General features: G+C 37.7%; 1 protein-coding gene across 6 annotated transcripts in view; it reads right to left on the bottom strand.

The window, feature by feature from the left end:
• STRBP (spermatid perinuclear RNA binding protein) overlaps positions 1 to 18,095 on the bottom strand; it is a 172,644-nt gene that overhangs the window by 95,686 nt on the left and 58,863 nt on the right. The window contains exon 1 of one of the 6 annotated variants that reach the window (XM_074395314.1): positions 727 to 7,088. The exons of the other annotated variants lie outside the window; for them this stretch is intronic. The gene's annotated coding sequence lies outside the window, so the exon portion shown is untranslated. Of the gene's footprint in view, positions 1 to 726; positions 7,089 to 18,095 lie in introns of those variants that run through there. 6 annotated transcript variants of the gene reach the window in all.

Here is an 18,095-nt window from a genome sequence, read left to right on the forward strand (position 1 = left end):
AACTAAAAATGTAACTACCATATGGTTCAGCAATCTCACTGCTAGGTATATACCCAAAAGAAATCAGTAAATTGAAAAGGTAACTACATTCCCATGTTTACTGCAGCATTATTAACCATAGCCAAGATGTGGAAGCCACCTAAATGTCCATGAAGAGACAAATGGATAAAGTAAATGTGGTACATACACATAATGGAATAATATTCTGCCATAAAAAAAGAATGAGATCCTGTTATTTGCAACAGCATGGATGGAACTAGAAGTCACTATATCAAATGAAGTAACTCAGGCAAAGGAAAACAAACTTCAAATGTTCTTATTCATTTGTGGAAGCTAAAAATTAAAACAATTAAACTCAAGAAAATAGAGAGCAGAATGATGGTTATAGGAGACCAAGAGGGTGGGGAAGAAGTGGAGACGATTAATGCGTACAAAAAACATCGTTAAATAGAATGAAAACAATCTAGTATTTGATTAACACAACATGGTCATTACAGTTTTTTTTTTATTTCAATACTTTTTGGGGTACAAGTGGCTTCTGTTACATGGATGAATTATACAATAGTTAATTCTGAAATTTTAGTGCACCCATCACCCAAGTGGTGTTCACTGTACCTAAAGTGTAGTTTTGTTTGTTTTTAAATCCCTGACTGGCTCCCCTCCCACCATCCCCCTTCTGAGTCTTTAAAGTCCATTATATCACTCTGTATGCCTTTGGGTACTCACAGCTCAGCTTTCACTTATGGTTTCTGACTTTCCACTCCTGTGATACTTCACTTAGAATAATGACCTCCAGCTCCATACAAGTTGCTGCAAAACACATTATTTCCTTTTTTTGAATGGCTGGATAGCATTCTATGGTATATACACACCACATTTTATTTATGTATATATCTATGGTATATACACACCACATTAGTCGATGGGCACCTAGGTTGGTTCTACATCTTTGCAATTGTAAACTGTGCTGCTATACACATACACATGCAAGTGTCTTTTTCATATAATGACTTCTTTTCCTTTGGGTAGATACCCAGTATTGGGGTGGCTGGATCAAATGGTAAATCTACTTTTAGCTATTTGAAGAATCTCCATACTGTTTTCCAGAGGTTGTACTAATTTACATTCCCACCAGTAGTGTATAAGCTTCTCTTTTCCCCACAACCACAACATCATCTACTGGTTTGTTTTTTGTTTTTTTTTTGAGATGGAGTCAGTCTCACTCTGTGGCCCAGGCTGGAATGCAGCAGCGCAATCTCAGCTCACTGCAACCTCCACCTCCCAGTTGAAGTGATTCTCCTGCCTAAGCTTCCTGAGTAGCTGTGATTACAGGCACCTGCCACCATGTCCAGCTAATTTTTCTATTTTTAGTAGAGACACGGTTTCACCACGTTGGCCAGGCTTGTCTTGAACTCCTGACCTCAAGTGATTTGCTTGCCTCGGCCTCCGAAAGTGCTGGGATTACAGATGTGAGCCACCGTGCCCCCACCATTTTTTTTTTTTAATAATGACCATTCTAGCAGGAGTAAATTGGTATCTAATTGTGGCTTTAATTTCATGATTAGTGATGCTGGGCATTTTTTTCCTATGTATGCTGACCATTTGTATATTCTCTTTTCAGAAATGTCTATTCATGTCTTTTGCCTACTTTTTATTTTTAATTTTTTCTCAGTCTCACTCTGGCACCCAGGCTGAAGTACAATGGTGTGATCTCAGCACACTGCTATCTCCACTTTCTGGGTTCAAGCAAATCTCTCACCTCAGCCTCCCGAGTAACTGAGATTACAGGCACCCACCATCATGCCCAGCTAATTTTTTTTTTTTTTGTATTTTTTGTAGAGACAGGGTTTCACCATGTTGGCCAGGCTGGTCTTGAGCTCCCGAACTCCAGTGATTCACCTGCCTCAGCCTCCCAAAGTACTGGGACTACAGGTGTGAGCCTCGGCACCACAGCCTTTTGCCTACTTTTTAATGGGAGGTGGTTGATTATTTTTTTTTCCTTAAGTTTCTTATAGATTCCGGATACTTGTCCTTTGTTCGACGTGTAGTTTGCAAATATTTTTTCCTATTCTGTGGGTTGTCTGTTTACTCTTATTTCTTTTGCTGTGCAGAAGCTTTTTAATTTAATTAGGTCCCATTTATTTATTTTCATTTTTGTTGCATTTGCTTTTGGGGTCTTAGCCATTAAGTGTCTAGGCCAATGTCTAGAAGAGTTTTTCCAGCATTATCTTCGAGAATTTTTATGGCTTCAGGTCTTATATTTCAGTCCTTGATCCATCATGATTTTTGTATACAGTGAGAAATATAGTTTAATTCATCTATTACATGTGGCTTGCCAGTTTTCCCAGTATAATTTATTAAATAGTGTCCATTCCCCAATTTATGTTTATATATGCTTTATCAAAGATCAGTTGGCTGTACCTATCTGGCTTTATTTCTGGGTTCTCTATTCTGTTCCATTTGTCTATGTGCCCAGTTTTATACCTGCAACATATACTGTTTTGATAACTGTATCCTTGTAATACAGTTTGAAATTTGGTAATGTGATGCCTCCAGATTTGTTCTTTTTGCTTACAATGGCTTTGACTATGCAGGCTCTTTTTGGGTTCCATATGAATTTTAGGACTTTTTTCTAATTCTGTGAAAAATGATGTTGGTATTTTGATGGGAATTGCAATGAATCTGTAGATTCCTTTGGGAAGTATAGTCATTTTCAGAATAATGATTCTTCCAATCCATGAGCATGGGATGTGTTTCCATTTGTTTGTACAATTTACAATTTCTTTCAACAGTGCTATAGTTCTCCTTGTAGAGATCTTTCACCTCCTTACTTAGGTATATTCCCAGATATTTTATTTTATTTGCAGATGTTGTAAAAGGGACTGAATTACTGATTTGATTCTCAGCTTGATTGATGTTGGTATATAGCAGTGCTACTGATTTGTCTACACTGATTCTGTAACTTGAGACTTTACTGAATTTATCAAATCTAAGAGTCTATGATTTTCTAGGCATACAATCATATCTGCAACAGCAATAATTTGACTCTCTCTTTTCCAATCTGGATACCTTTTCTCTTGCCTAATTGCTCGGCCTAGTGCTTCCAGAACTGTGTTGAATAAGAGGTAAAAGTGAGGCATCCTTGTCTTGTTCCTGTTCTCAGGTGAAATGCTTTCAAATTTTCCCCATTCCATATGATGTTGGCTTTGAGTATGTGTCTAGATGGCTTTTATTATTCTGAGGTAGGTCTCTTCTACTCTCAACAGTTGGTTGACAGTTATCATAAAGTGTGTGCCGGATTTTGCATCTATTGAGATATGTTTTTTGTTTTAAATTCTGTTTATGTGCTGTATCACATTTACTAACTTGCATATGTTAAACCACTCCTGCTAGGTGAGTTTCTTGAAGACAGCAAATATTTGGATTCTGTGTCCGTTCTGCCATGAAACCCACTTGGTCATGACCAATTATCTTTTTGATGTGTTGTTGGATTCACTTAGCTAATATTTTGTTGAGGATTTTTGCATCTGTGTTCATCAGAAAAATTGGTCTGCAGTTTTCTTCTTTTGTTGTATCTTTTACTAGTTTTCTAATTGGGTTGATACTAGTTTTACAGAATGATCTAGGGAGGATTTCTTCCCTCAATCTTTTGGGAATAGTTTCAGTAGGATTGATACCAATTATTTGAATGTCTGGTAGAGTTCAGTTGTGAATCCATCTGGTCCTGGGCTTTTTTGTTGTTGCTGGCAATTTTTTAATTACTGATTCAATCTCACTGCTTGTTACTGGTCTGTTCAAGGTTTTACTTCTTCGTGATTTAATCTAGGAAGGTTGTTTCCAGGAATTTGTCCATTTCCTCTGGTTTTTCTAGTTTGTGCACATAAAGGTGTTCATAGTAGTCTCAAATGATCTCTTGTGTTTCTGTGGTGTCGACTGCAATGTCACCAGTTTCATTTCTAATTGAGTTTATTTGGGCCTTCTCTCTTCTTGATTAATCTAGCTATTGGTCTATTAATCTTATTTTTTCAAAGCAACAGCTTTTTGTTTCACTGATCTTCTGTACTTTTTGTGTGTTTCAATTTCATTTCGTTCTGCTCTGATCTTTGTTACTTCTTTTCTTCTAGCTTTAGGTTTAGTTTGTTCTTGTTTCTACAGTTCTTTGAGGTGTGACATTAGGTTGTCAATTTGTGCTCTTTCAGACTTTTTGATGTAGGCATTTAATGATATAAGCTTTTGTCAGCACTGATTTTGCTGTATCCCAAAGGTTTTGATAACTTGTCTCATTATTACCATTCAATTCAAAGAATTTTTAAATTTCCATTTTGGTTTCATTGTTAACCCAGATATCATTCAGGAGCAGAATATTTAATTCACATGTATTTGTATATTTTGAGGGTTCCTTTTTGAGTTGATTTCTAGTTTTATTCCACTGTGGTCTGCAGAGATATCCGATGTAATTTCGATTTTTTAAAACTTTATTGACATGTGCTTTGTGGCCTATCATGTCATCCATCTTGGACAATGTTCCACATGCTGATAAGTATATTCTGGCCAGGCATGGTGGCTCACATCTGTAATCCCAGTACTTTGTGAGGCCAAGGCAGGTGGATCACGAGATCAGTTCAAGACCAGCCTGGCCAAGATGGCAAAACCCCGCCTCTACTAAAAATACAAAAATTACCTAGGCATGGTGGCAGGCACCTGTAATCCAAGCTACTCAGGAGGCTGAGGCAAAGAACTGATTGAACCCAGGAGGCAGAGGTTGCAGTGAGGCAAGATCTTGCCACTGCACTCCAGCCTGGGTGACAGAGCAAGATTCTGTCTCGAAAAGAAAAAAAAAAGAATGTATATTCTGCAGATCTTAGGTAGAATGTTCTGTAAATATGTCCATTTGTTCTAGCATGTCATTTAAGTCCCTTGTTTCTCTGTTGACATTTAGTCTCAAAGATCTGTCTAGTGTTGCCAGTGGTGTACTGAAGTCTACCACTACTATTGTTTTGCTGTCTACCTCATTTCTTAGGTCCAGTAGTAATGGTTTTACAAATCTGGGAGCTCAGTGTTAGGTGCATTTAATTTTAGGATTGTAGTATCTTGTTGAATTGATCCTTTTATCATTATATTGTGACCATCTTTGTCTTTACGGTTGTTGCTTTGAAGTTTGTTTTGTCTAAGAATAGCTACTCCTGTTTGATTTTGGTTTCCATTTATGTGGAATACCTTTTTCAACTTTTTGAGTCTATATGACTCCTTCTGTGTTAGCTGAGTTTCTTGAAGACAGCAGATAATTGGATTCTGTATCCATTCTGCCATTCTGTATCTGTCAAGTGGAGCATTTAGGCCATTTACATTCAATGCTAACACTGAGATGAAGTATCATTCTCTTCATCATGTTGTTACCTAGTTTGTTTTTATTTTTATTTTTTCATTGTGTAATTGTTTTATAGGTTCTGAGTTTTAAGGTTTCTACTTTGGTGCATATCAGGCTTTTGTTTCAAGTTTTAGAACTCCTTTTAGCATGTCTTGTAGTGCTGGTTTGGTAGACTTCATTTCTCCTTAATTTACAAAACTTAGTTTTTGGGATAAAAAAAATCTTGGCTGATAGTTGTTCTGTTTAAAGAGGTTGAAGACAGGACCACAATCTCTTTTGGCTTTTAAGGTTTCTGCTGAGAAGTCTACTGTTAGTCTGACAGGTGTTCCTTTATAGGTTATCTGATGCTTTTGTCTTACTGGCTTTAGAATTCTTTCCTTCATCAGTCAACAATAATTTACTGTACATTTAAAAAAAAAAAAAGTATACTTGGAATGTGTTACACAAAGAAATGAGAAATGCTTAAAGTGATAGATGTCCCATTTACCCTGTGATTATCTACTGTATATCTATCAAAACATCACATCTACTCCATAAATATATACACCTACTATATATCCTTAAAAACTAAAAACTAAAATTTAAAAATCTAAAAAATAAATATAAATCCTGACCACTTTTAATCACCTCCACTATTATCAACCTGGTTGGAGCAACCACTATCTCTCACCTGGATTATACATTGCCTTCCAACTAGTCATCTTACTTTCTCACCTGAAAATAAACCCTTCCCCAGAGTTTATTCTCAGCAACAGCATCCAGAGTATTCCTGCTAAACTATATTAGCATCCAAGCATGATGGCTCACACCTGCAATCCCAACACTTTGGGAGGCTAAGATGGGAGGACTACTTGAGGCCAGGACTTCAAGACAGCCTGGGCAACATCACAAGACCCTGTCTCTACAAAAAATTTAGCCAGGCATGGTGGCATGAGCCTGTAGTCCTAGCTACTTGGGATGCTGAGGAAGGAGGATCACTGGAGCCCGGGAGTTTGAGGCTGCAGTGAGCTATAATCACTCCATTGCCAGCCTGGGCAACACAGCAAGACCCCATCCCTAAAAAAGAAAAAAATAAAATAAAATTTAATTAGGTAATGGCATTCCTTTGCTCAAAATCTTCCAATAGTTTCCTGTCTCTGAGTAAATACTGCATAATAAATAAAGCTATAAGGCCCTAATAATCTGATTCCCATTAACTTCTTGGCCTCAACCTCTCCCACTATTCCTCACTCACTGTGCAGTATTCACATTGGTATCCTTGCTGGGGCTCCCAGCTCAGAGCCTTTCCACTTGCTAGTTTACCCCCAATATCCACATCATTCCTTCTCTCACTTATTCAGATGTCTACTCAAACATGATCTTTTGAGCCTGTCTCTGACCACCCTACCTAAAATAGCAACCTCAGCCAGGCGCAGTGGCTCATGCCTCTAATCCTAGCACTTTGGGAGGTCAAGTCGGGTGGATCACCTAAGGTCAGGAGTTCATGACCAGACTGACCAATATGGCGAAACCCTTTCTCTACTAAAATTACAACAATTAGCCAGGCGTGGTGGTGTGCACCTGTAGTCCCAGTTACTCGGGAGGCTGAGGTAGGAGAATCACTTGAACCTGGGAGGCAGAGGTTGCACTGAGCCGAGATCGCGCCACTGCACTCTGGCCTGGGCGACAGAGCAAGTTTCTATTTCCAAAAAAAAAAGCAACCTCTCTCACAGCAGTCCCTCCCAAAGCATATCTGCTTTATTTTTCTGCATAGGACTTACCATTGGCACATGGTGTTACTCTGTTTTTCACCCTTAGAACAATGCCTGGCACAAAGGAGAAACACAAACGAATTTCTCAAAATATTTTCTCATACAGGATCCCAATCAATGCTCAAGTGATGATTGTGAAAAGTAGTAAAGAACAGATAAATTTCTTTTATAATCTTTTAAAATGTGAAAGCACAAATATTCAAAGATGTTAAATGATTTGTCTATAATCATACGGTGAAATGCTTGCAGAGCTAACTCTAGAATTGGGTTCCCAGTATCTTTTCCATTTCACATTACTGTCTCCACAAACAAATCAAAGACCAGGTAAATATATGATTTCACACAGTGATCTTTAAAAGCTCAACTTGCCATCTATTCCTTTAAACCACAATCAAACATGAAATAGCACCAGACTGGTACATGACTCCACAGCTATTTATTTTCCTCTCACTAAAAGGGAGTAATAGAGGTCATCAGACTATTTTTAGAATTTACAGATTTTGTGACAATTCTGAGCAAAAGGAAAAAGGGGTAATGTGCCATGAAACAGCTAAGCCAGTAATCCCAGCACTTTGAGAGGCTGAGGCAGGTGGATCACCTGAGGTCAGGAGTTCAAGACCAGCCTGGCCAACATGGCGAAACCTTGTCTCTATTAAAAATACAACAATCAGCCTAGTGTGATGGCAGACACCTATAATCCCAGCTACTCAGAAGGCTGAGGCAGGAGAATTGTTTGAAGCTGGGAGGCAGAGGTTGCAGTGAGCCGAGATCATGCCACTGCACTCCAGCCTGGGCAACAAGAGCAAAACTCCTTCTCAAAAAGAAAAAAAAAAAAGAATTCAAATATCCTCTGTCTTCCTCTGCCCACTGAAGCACACTTAACACTGAAGGGTAAACCAATACCTTGGTAAACAAGCTTAAAACAGTGTCTTTGATTCTCAAAAGACCTTCTGCTGCTGTTCTGTACAACAGAGCATGGCAAAACAAAACGAAACAAAACAAAACCCCTATCTGGAGAGAGAATGGACATTATTATTTCTCTTAATGAGGCAAGTTTGCAAAATGAACTTACAATCTGCAGTCTAGTTATAAGCAAGCAGTACTGTCAACAAATTACCAATTTTAAAACAAAAGTCATTTTGTTTTCACATTGGCAAAATAAACAGGTTTTAACCTTCAAAAATAAAAATACATAGATTCGCCAATATTGTGCCCATACAGGAAAATTTTCTTATATTAATTAAAAGTGCTAACAATTAGTAAGTACATTAGATCCTTCAGTAATATAGTAATTTAATTTCCAGGCTCTCACCAATACTCATTCTTCTCTTTCTGGCATCCTCTGCCACAGTTGGAAACTACATATCTAGGTCAGAAAAGACAAGTAGCTTTTCAGAATAATTCAGTATCTTTGGCTCAAGTGTTGATATTATAATTCAGCCCTTTCACAAATGCCTTTTAAAATAAAACCTGATGTAAATCACAAGATTAGTACTACTGATATTTATTAAAAACCACTGGAAAAAATCATTCTGAGGTAATGGACAAAAGAAGAATCTAAGATAGGCCATCCAATGTAATTGGTGTAAAACCAACAGATTGGGGTCAAAGGATCTGCATTAGAGTTCCAGCTCGACTCCTAACATGCTCGCCAATTGTGAACAAACCTCAATTTTGAGCCTCAATTCCATTGTTTATAAAGGAAAAGGGATGGACTATACCTAGAATACTTTTACTTTTTTAAGTCTACTTAAACAAGATTTTATGATACATGAGAAATCTACAAGTACATTTCGTATTAAATCAATTAAAACTATTCCTTGAAAGTGTATGTTTTTGCAATGTAATCATACTTTAAATATCTTAGATAAAAACTAAAAAATACAACTGGGGAAATTTGGACACTGAATATTTGACACTTGGGGATTATTTCTGGAGTGTGATAATGGCATTGTGTGAGTTTCATTTTGGAATAGGGAAGTCATACATTTTAGAGATATATACCAAACTACTTACAGATGAACCTATGTGAAACCTGAGATTAAAAAAATAGTAATAATCCAGTTGCAGGGTCAGGGAAGTAAAATACAATTGGTCACATGTTGATAAGTACTGAAAATGAATGACTGGGTTCTTTACAGTTCACTGGGGTTCTTGCTACTTATGTATGTCTGAACATTTCCATAAGGAGATTTTTAAAACAGAAATGAATTTATTAAGCATCTAAACAATCAACTTTCCATTGATCTGTAGCAAGATGAGATTTTCATGTCATATTTTCTTCAGGCACAGCATGTCTGCTTTGGAAAGTCCATTATATCTAACTGCATAAAACCAAAGCAGGTGAAACTGTAAAAGAATAAAAAAACAGCTCGAGGACAATTTAATAGTAACTGACAATGTCAAAGATGTGGATACCCTATAATAAACAATCCCACTTCTGGTTACAGCATCTAGAGTAACTTCAACAAAGAAACCCATTAAGACAGACAACACCAATATTTACTGTAGCACTGATGTTGTGCATAATCACAAAATACTGGAAATCTAAATGTCCATCAACAAGAGAATAACAATATACACTGCACAGTTTATGAATGACAGTGATCCATTTCATCATGTCTGAAGTCAAAAACAACGTTTGTTGGTGGGGGGAGCTAGTTGCAGAGTAACATAAAGTGATGCCTTGAATAGATGCTTGAAAAAAAATGTAATATTACATATAATTTATGGAGAGAGAGATAGACATACTGTTTTAGTGTAAAAAACATTCAAAGTAATAACAAAAAATTCTAGAGAGTGGTTACCTTTGGGAAAAGAAGGAACAGAACACATCAGGGAGGGATATACACATAATACATATCTCAGTTACGATTTCTTAGAGAAAAAAAATCTGAAACAAGTTTGGTAAAACATTAGAATATGAGAGAGTTATTTGTGGTGAATACACAGTTGTTTATCATATTCTATTTTGTCTATAAGCTTTTAACAATTTCTAATTTCAAAATATTTTTAAAATTATGTCCATGTGTAAGATATGTAAAAACAAAAGGAACTTTGCTCCTCTTTAGCAAGAAGCTACTTTAGCTTTGGTCTCAGCCTTCCAGTGCTAGCAAAATAAGTATTCAATGCAAACTAAATATTGATATTGAGCAGAATAGATAAGAAAGTGCTCCATCAAAGAAGATTATAAGGGGTTTTTTTGTTTGTTTGTTTTATTTGGTTTTTAAGTAGAATGAGACATATTCCAACACAGAACTATCTAGGGGAGTAAAGAAGACATTCAATGTGTTAGAGGGTGCTGGCTAAAGTCACTGTCACTATTACGAAGGCTGCAAAAAACACAAAAGAAGGTAATACTGCTCCAAACATTCTTTTTTTTTTTTTTTTTTTTGAGATGGGGTTTCGCTCTTGTTACCCAGGCTGGAGTGCAATGGCACGATCTCGGCTCACCGCAACCTCCACCTCCTGGGTTCAAGCAATTCTCCTGCCTCAGCCTTCCTAGTAGCTGGGACTACAGGCGTGCGCCACCATGCGCAGCTAATTTTTGTATTTTTAGTAGAGAAGGGGTTTCACCATGTTGACCAGGATGGTCTCGATCTCCTGACCTCGTGATCCACCCGCCTCGGCCTCCCAAAGTGCTGAGATTACAGGCGTCGGCCACTGCGCCCAGCCTGCTCCAAACATTCTAATTTTAAGTACAGTAATACTTTTGTTAGGACAGATCTATGTAAAGCCCAAGATACTTCCCAAGTCCTGTAACCTGGCAGAACTCAGCCTCCAAGTTCTGCCTTTCCTACGGATTTTGTCAGGATTTGCTCACAGACCTTAGCTAGTGCACAGTTAGTTGTTAGGAGGGTCCTAGAGTAGGACTTACTCTAGAGCAAGAGTCAGCAAACTTTTTCTTAAGGGCAAAGTAATAAACATTGTAGTCCTGTGGGCCACACCGTCTCTGTGGAAACTACTGACCTTTGTCAGAGGAGTACAAAAGCATCCATAAACAATATATACTTGAATGAGTATGACTATGATTTAATAGTAATGCTTATCCCAGCTTTACCACATGGGTTTTTCTAGTGTTTCATCCAGATGCCTGGGAGGTCTCTCAATTGTGGCCGGGACAAAGTTCTAACATCCCTTAGCCACGTTTTTCTAGTATTTGTTCCACTGCCAACCCTGTGGCAGCCACCTAATAAACCCTCCACAATTTTTCTGAATCATGGATAGCCCAACACTCTGAAAGAATTCATGAGAAACTCAAACACAAACATTTGGGAACCTCTCTTGTACAGCTTCCTCTTATCTGGTTCCCTTCCCCAAAGACTTTAGCTCTATCAAGTGTACCAAATTCCAACCTCTGCCTCCTCAGCATAGTTAAAGTGACCACACTCTGCTTGCACTCCAGCTCAGCAAACTGTCCTCAGGCAGAGAAAAGGAGTAATCACTTAGTTCTCATCATCAGTGTCAAGACTGCAATCTTGTGCTGCCTGTTGCCCAAAGCCTGAAAATGTTCACACATATGTTCTGTCGAGTTTCATAGTTGTTTATGGCAAGAAGGCTAGTCTAGAACTAGCTACCCATAATACTTACAAGTCTTAGTCAATAAACATTCTAGTTTCTACTATATATCAAGACCTTAGCTGGGGCACAGTTAAATCTGATGCTATCATGTAATCAAAAGAATATTATGGTGAGCATAACTAGCCATTTATTCATCCATCCAACCAACAAATACTTAATACAACAAATACCAGGAAAGGACTTAACTTTGTGTCTTCAAGCTTCAGTATCAACAACACAGCCTAAAGTGGGATGATAACCTGCCCAGCTAATTACATAGACTTGTGGTAAGAATTAAATAAAAAATGTAAAAGCATTTGATAAAGTACTACACAAATATGCTATTTTTGTGATGGCAACAATCGTACTCTTACTCGTAAAGCACAAGAAGTTCACTATGTATACTTTCCCAAAAGCAGAAACAGCATGTAAAGAGGATGGCTATAAAAGACTATGGGGTGTATGTGTGCATGTATGTGTGCACAGGCGTGCTGGTGAAGGTTTCCAGATTTCAAATCTGCTAGAGAACAGAGTGCATATATGGAAGGAACAAGAGATATGGGTATTTACCATACAAATGTTGATAAGCAGAATGAATAGAGGAACACTTAAGTGAAACACTTTTTTAAAGTTAAAATTAGAGTTTAGAAAAATTCATTTTTAAAACTGTTTTATTACAAAAATGTATATATTTCTTTAGGTTAAGCTTATAATACATGGTTTCATTTCTAATATTTTCAAGTTCAACAATAAAAATCATTTTCAAAATAAATAATAAATTTGTCTAGATAAACAACACAGGTCAGACACATTTTCTCACCAATGGTTGCTGTACCCAAAACCCAAAACACTACACACACACACACACACACACACACACACACACACACACACACATATATATATATATATATATATAGAGAGAGAGAGAGAGAGAGAGAGAGAGCGCGAGCGAGCAAGAGCAAGAGAGTGCGCGCTCAAGCACACCCATGAGCAAGGTTCCAAGAAAGGGTAAATCATTCAAGAAACATACAGGTTGCTGAGACTTTAGGGAAAAGTCATGGTAGCAGATCAGTGAACCTTATTCCGGTACTGGTATTCAAAAAATAAATGTGAATCTACCTTTTAACATAGGCTTATTTTCTATTTGGGGATTGGGAATGAGCAATTTGCAGTTACACATATTGATACATCTGAAATGCTTCCTATTCTTTCATTTTCTTAAACTATCTTATTCCTTTTCATCTATCCTACCATTGCAATCTCAAGCCTTTAAATAAGTGTCAGCTATAGTGTTAACAGACATTGGCCTACAAAATAAGAAAAAGAAAAGTCAATTATTTCTTAAAGACACAAAGTGTAACCATAAAATAAATCTTAGTGTACTAAAATCAAGAACTTTTGGTCATCAGAAAACATTGTGAAAACGGTGAAAAAACAAGTTACAAACAAGTTTTGAAATACATACATCCAACAAAAGACAGGCATCAAGAATATAAAAAGAAGTCTTAAAATCCAAAACAAAAGCACACACGCGTGCGCACACGCACACACACACAAGAAGGGGAAGAAAAAAGGGGAAAAAAAGCAAGAACAAGCATTTCACAGAAGGTAAAACACAAAACCAATAAAAATACAAGAAAAAGTATTATAGAAAATGATCAAGGCAAGCGGCTCAAGCCTGTAATCCCAGCATGTTGGGAGGCCGAGGCGGGTGGATCACGAGGTCAAGAGATCGAGACCATCCTGGTCAACATGGTGAAACCCTCTCTCTACTAAAAATAAAAAAATAAAAAAAATTTAGCTGGGCATGGTGGTGCATGCCTGTAATCCCAGATACTCAGGAGGCTGAGGCAGGAGAATTGCCTGAACCCAGGAGGTGGAGGTTGCGGTGAGCCGAGATCGCGCCATTGCACTCCAGCCTGGGTAACAAGCAAAACTCCGTCTCAAAAAAAAAAAAAAGAAAAGAAAATCATCAAGCAGGCTGGGCACAGGGGCTCACACCTGTAATCCCAGCACTTTGGGAGGTGGAGGCGGGTGGATCAAGGGGTCAGCAATTCAAGACCAGCCTGGCTAAGATGGTGAAACCCCATTTCTACTAAAAATACAAAAGATAGCCAGGTGCAGTGGTGGGTGCCTGTAATCCCAGCTAATTGGGAGGCTAAGGCAGGAGAATCAGTTGAAATGGGAGGCAGAGATTGCGGTGAGCCAAGATAGTGCCACTGCACTCTAGCCTGGGGGACAGAGCAAGACTTCATCTCAAAAAAAAAAAGAAATAAAACTAAAATATCATTTTACATCTATTCAAGTTCCAAAAAAAAATTAGAAGTCTGAAAATACCAAGAACTGGAAAGAATGTGGACCCACAGGGTCTTTTTTATGTATTGACAGTGGAAAAAAATGTTCAGTCTCATTCCACAAACTGAACAGTCCCATAACCTATTATGCAAGGATTTTACTCCTAGGTCTACACCAAGAGAAACTCACACATGTACAAACAAGAGACACATATTAGAATGTTCATAGCAAAACTGTTCACAATAGCAAAAACCTGGAAAAGGTGAAATGTCCATTTGCAGGTAAATGAACAAAGTATGTACATTAAGATAATAAATTATTCGACAAAGTGAATGAATTACAATGACATGCAACAATACGAATAAAATTTAGCATCACATTAAGTAAAAACACTATGCCCCAAAATGGTTAAATCACAGAATAATCTTTTTATAAAAATAAAACCAAAATAAAAAAGTATTCCTTCTAAGAATCCATAAAGATATGATAAAGTTAAAAATAGAAAGCAAGAGGATGACTACGAAATTCAGGCTTGAATTCTGTCAAGGGAAGGCATGGGGATAGGATGGTTGGGGAAACCTAGAGGTCATATATAGGTTATTATAATAAGTACCTACCTTTCCCCACCCCCCAATGGTGGATAAACAAGTGCTTATTGCATTTTTTAAAATAAAATAAAAACAGGCAAATGAGACTATGTCATAAACAAGGATTGTGACTAATCCATTATCTAATTCTGAATACATTAAATCCAATTCTTTAAAAAGCTTCTCAGCCTATATTAAATTTTTACTAAACTAAGTTTTGGTCTTCCCAACTGGAGAATAATTTGTTTAATTTAGGCCAAATCTGTTCAACTATAAACAATTGTTATACTATTTTCCTACTATGGATAACTTCAAAATACTAAATTGCTAATACAGTGTCCTCCTAATTTATCACATCAGAGTATAATTCATAGACTATAATTTGACTCATGGTATGTCCAATCTAACAGTATTAATGAAACTTCAACTTAATAAGTACTCAGCTTGCTACATACTAGAAAGAGAACAAAAACTTCCACAATCTATAGAAAATAATCTTTCTTTTTACAAGATGACTCTCACCTAACCTCTAAAACATAGACACCAACTCAAAAAAGAACCTTCTTACTCATGAATGACACTTTCAATCAACCCTTAGTAATTTTTCCAACCTTTTGCTCATGGAAAAAAAAAACTAAAATGCAAAACTTCTTAATACAGATTTTTCTAAGTTATTAGAAAACTCAACATTAGGATTTTCGTAACAACTAACTCAGCCACTTAATAAATAAATGCATGCATATATACTTAATACTTCAGAAGAAAGTAAGACCATAAAAAGAATTTGTTCTAATGAGTTTCAATTACCGTATTTTGTAATTTCCAATGTGTTACTTATAGAACTTTATATTCACCTACCTATAACAGGGGTTCATGAAGAAAACAGTATATATTACTAATTGATAAGCATTTTTCAAATGATTTTCATATGTAAAAAATGTCTGAATTTTTAGTGGAAAACAAACTTCAAACTTTAAAAAGTTGTGTATTTATTAGCTGCAAGGTTTTAAACTGTCCAACTATCTGGACAATACTGAATCCTCTAATCCTTGCCCCCCCACCCCCCGCGCCAAAAGAGAGAGAGAAAAATGGGACAGAACAACCAACACTAGTAATGATGTGACAAGTGGACTCAGTTTTTTAGTTGTTACTCATCTGTCAAACATTCTCAGATCTCTTTGGCTTTCCCAAGACAGGTCCTTCACATCACTATCAAGAATATTATCCCCAGATGGGCCGGGCGCGGTGGCTCAAGCCTGTAATCCCAGCACTTTGGGAGGCCGAGGCGGGTGGATCACGGAATCAAGAGATCGAGACCATCTTGGTCAACATGGTGAAACCCCGTCTCTACTAAAAAAAAAAAAGAAAAACACAAAAAATTAGCTGGGCATGGTGGCGTGTGCCTGTAATCCCAGCTATTCAGGAGGCTGAGGCAGGAGAATTGCCTGAACCCAGGAGGTGGAGGTTGCGGTGAGCCGAGATCGCGCCATTGCACTCCAGCCTGGGTAACAAGAGCGAAACTCCGTCTCAAAAAAAAAAAAAATATATATATATATATATATATATATATATATATAATCCCCAGATAAGGAGGATAAGAACACTGAAGGCAATCTAGAAATAGAGACATTTCCTACCAGGCAAGACATCAGTAAGTGAATAAATCTGAGTCTTAAATATACAAATACACATTCCCATACAGTGCTATACAAAGCAATTTCTATTAAGAATTAAGCAAAATAAATTATGCATCACAGACATTCCTGTGTGGTTCAAAATCTCAACACTGACAGATGAAGGGGCCAGACTCATAAAGTTAAAAAATTCTTACAAGATCATGCAACTAGCAAAGGCACAGATTAAATGCAAATTCAGGTCGGATGACTAGACTTCAGAGAAAATTGAAGAAAAAAATAGAACTATGTAAGGAGACCAGAGCTACAGTGTTGAAATATCCACTTGGCCATAAAGGTTTTTCCCTGACTCTGCAGATTCTGTTTCCTGAAATGTAATCATCACCTGCCTACGTGCTCCCCAAGGCTACAGTGAGGGTCCACTTACTAACAGTCATGGAAATAGTTCGAAAAGTACAGAGCCTTAAATAAACAGGAAAGATTACCCTTCCAACCTAATCAGTGTACTGAAACTCAAGGGGCAACAATACAATGCCATGAGCTTGTGACTGGTGTTTTCTCAGTCTGCAACAAACTCTGCAATTCAAGAACAATTCTGACTATATCGTAATTATTCAGAGTGTGTAACTGATAAATGGAAAAGTATAATCACCAGGTTTGTTTTTCAAAACTTGGTAACTTTATTCAAGAAGGCGAACAGAATCAACCAAATTCGGTTTCCAAAGGCCTCTCCACCAATCTCTACTAGTAATAACGACCAGGTACTCAGTTACACCTTTACATGAATTACTTCAGTCAATCCTCAAAAACCATCGGTGGAAGATACGATTATACCAACTGGACACAGGAAACAATAGTTTAGAGGAATTAAGTGAGTTACCTGAGATCAAGCAGCTAGTCTACAACAGAGATGGGATTAGAATTAGACTACCTGCACTGGGCATGGTGGTTCACACCTATAATCCCAGCACTTTGGGAAGCTCAGGCAAGTGGGTCACCTGAGGTCAGGAGTTTGAGACCAGCCTGGTAAACATGGTGAAACCCTGTCTCTACTAAATATACAAAAATTAGCCGGGCAGGGTGGTGCACACCTGTAGCCCCAGCTACTCAGGAGGCCAAGGAAGTAGAATTGCTTGAACCTGGGAAGATCTAGTGAGCCAAGATCACACCACTGCATTCCAGTCTGGGCAACAAAGCAAGACTCTGTCTCACCAAAAAAGAATCACTGAAAGTAAAACTACAGTTTGATCCAACAATCACACTACTTGGTATCTACCCAGAGAAAAAGAAGTCATTATATTAAAAAAAAAAAAATACGTGCACATGCATGTTTATAGCAGCACAATTCGCACTGTGGACCAACCCAAATGCCCATCAATCAATGAGTGGATAAACTTTGGTGTATACACACACGTGCGTGCGCATGATGGAATACTACTCAGCCATAAAAAGGAATGAATCAATAACATTCTCAACAACCTGGGACTGGACCATTATTCTAAGTGAAGTAACTGAAGAATGGAAAAACAAACATCACGTGTTCTCACTAGTAAGTGGGAGCTAAGCTATGATGATGCAAAGGCATAAGAATGATACAAATGGCCAGGCACGGTGGCTCAAGCCTGTAATCCCAGCACTTTGGGAGGCCGAGACGGGTGGATCACGAGGTCAAGAGATCGAGACCATCCTGGTCAACATGGTGAAACCCTGTCTCTACTAAAAATATAAAAAATTAGCTGGGCATGGTGGTGCGTGCCTGTAATCCCAGCTACTCAGGAGGCTGAGTCAGGAGAATTGCCCGAACCCAGGAGGCGGAGGTTGCGGTGAGCCGAGATCGTGCCATTGCACTCCAGCCTGGGTAACAAGAGCGAAACTCCGTCTCAAAAAAAAAAAAGAA

This window comes from Saimiri boliviensis, chromosome 2 (assembly GCF_048565385.1).
Source record: "Saimiri boliviensis isolate mSaiBol1 chromosome 2, mSaiBol1.pri, whole genome shotgun sequence".
In the NCBI taxonomy this organism is placed as follows: Eukaryota; Metazoa; Chordata; class Mammalia; order Primates; family Cebidae; genus Saimiri; species Saimiri boliviensis.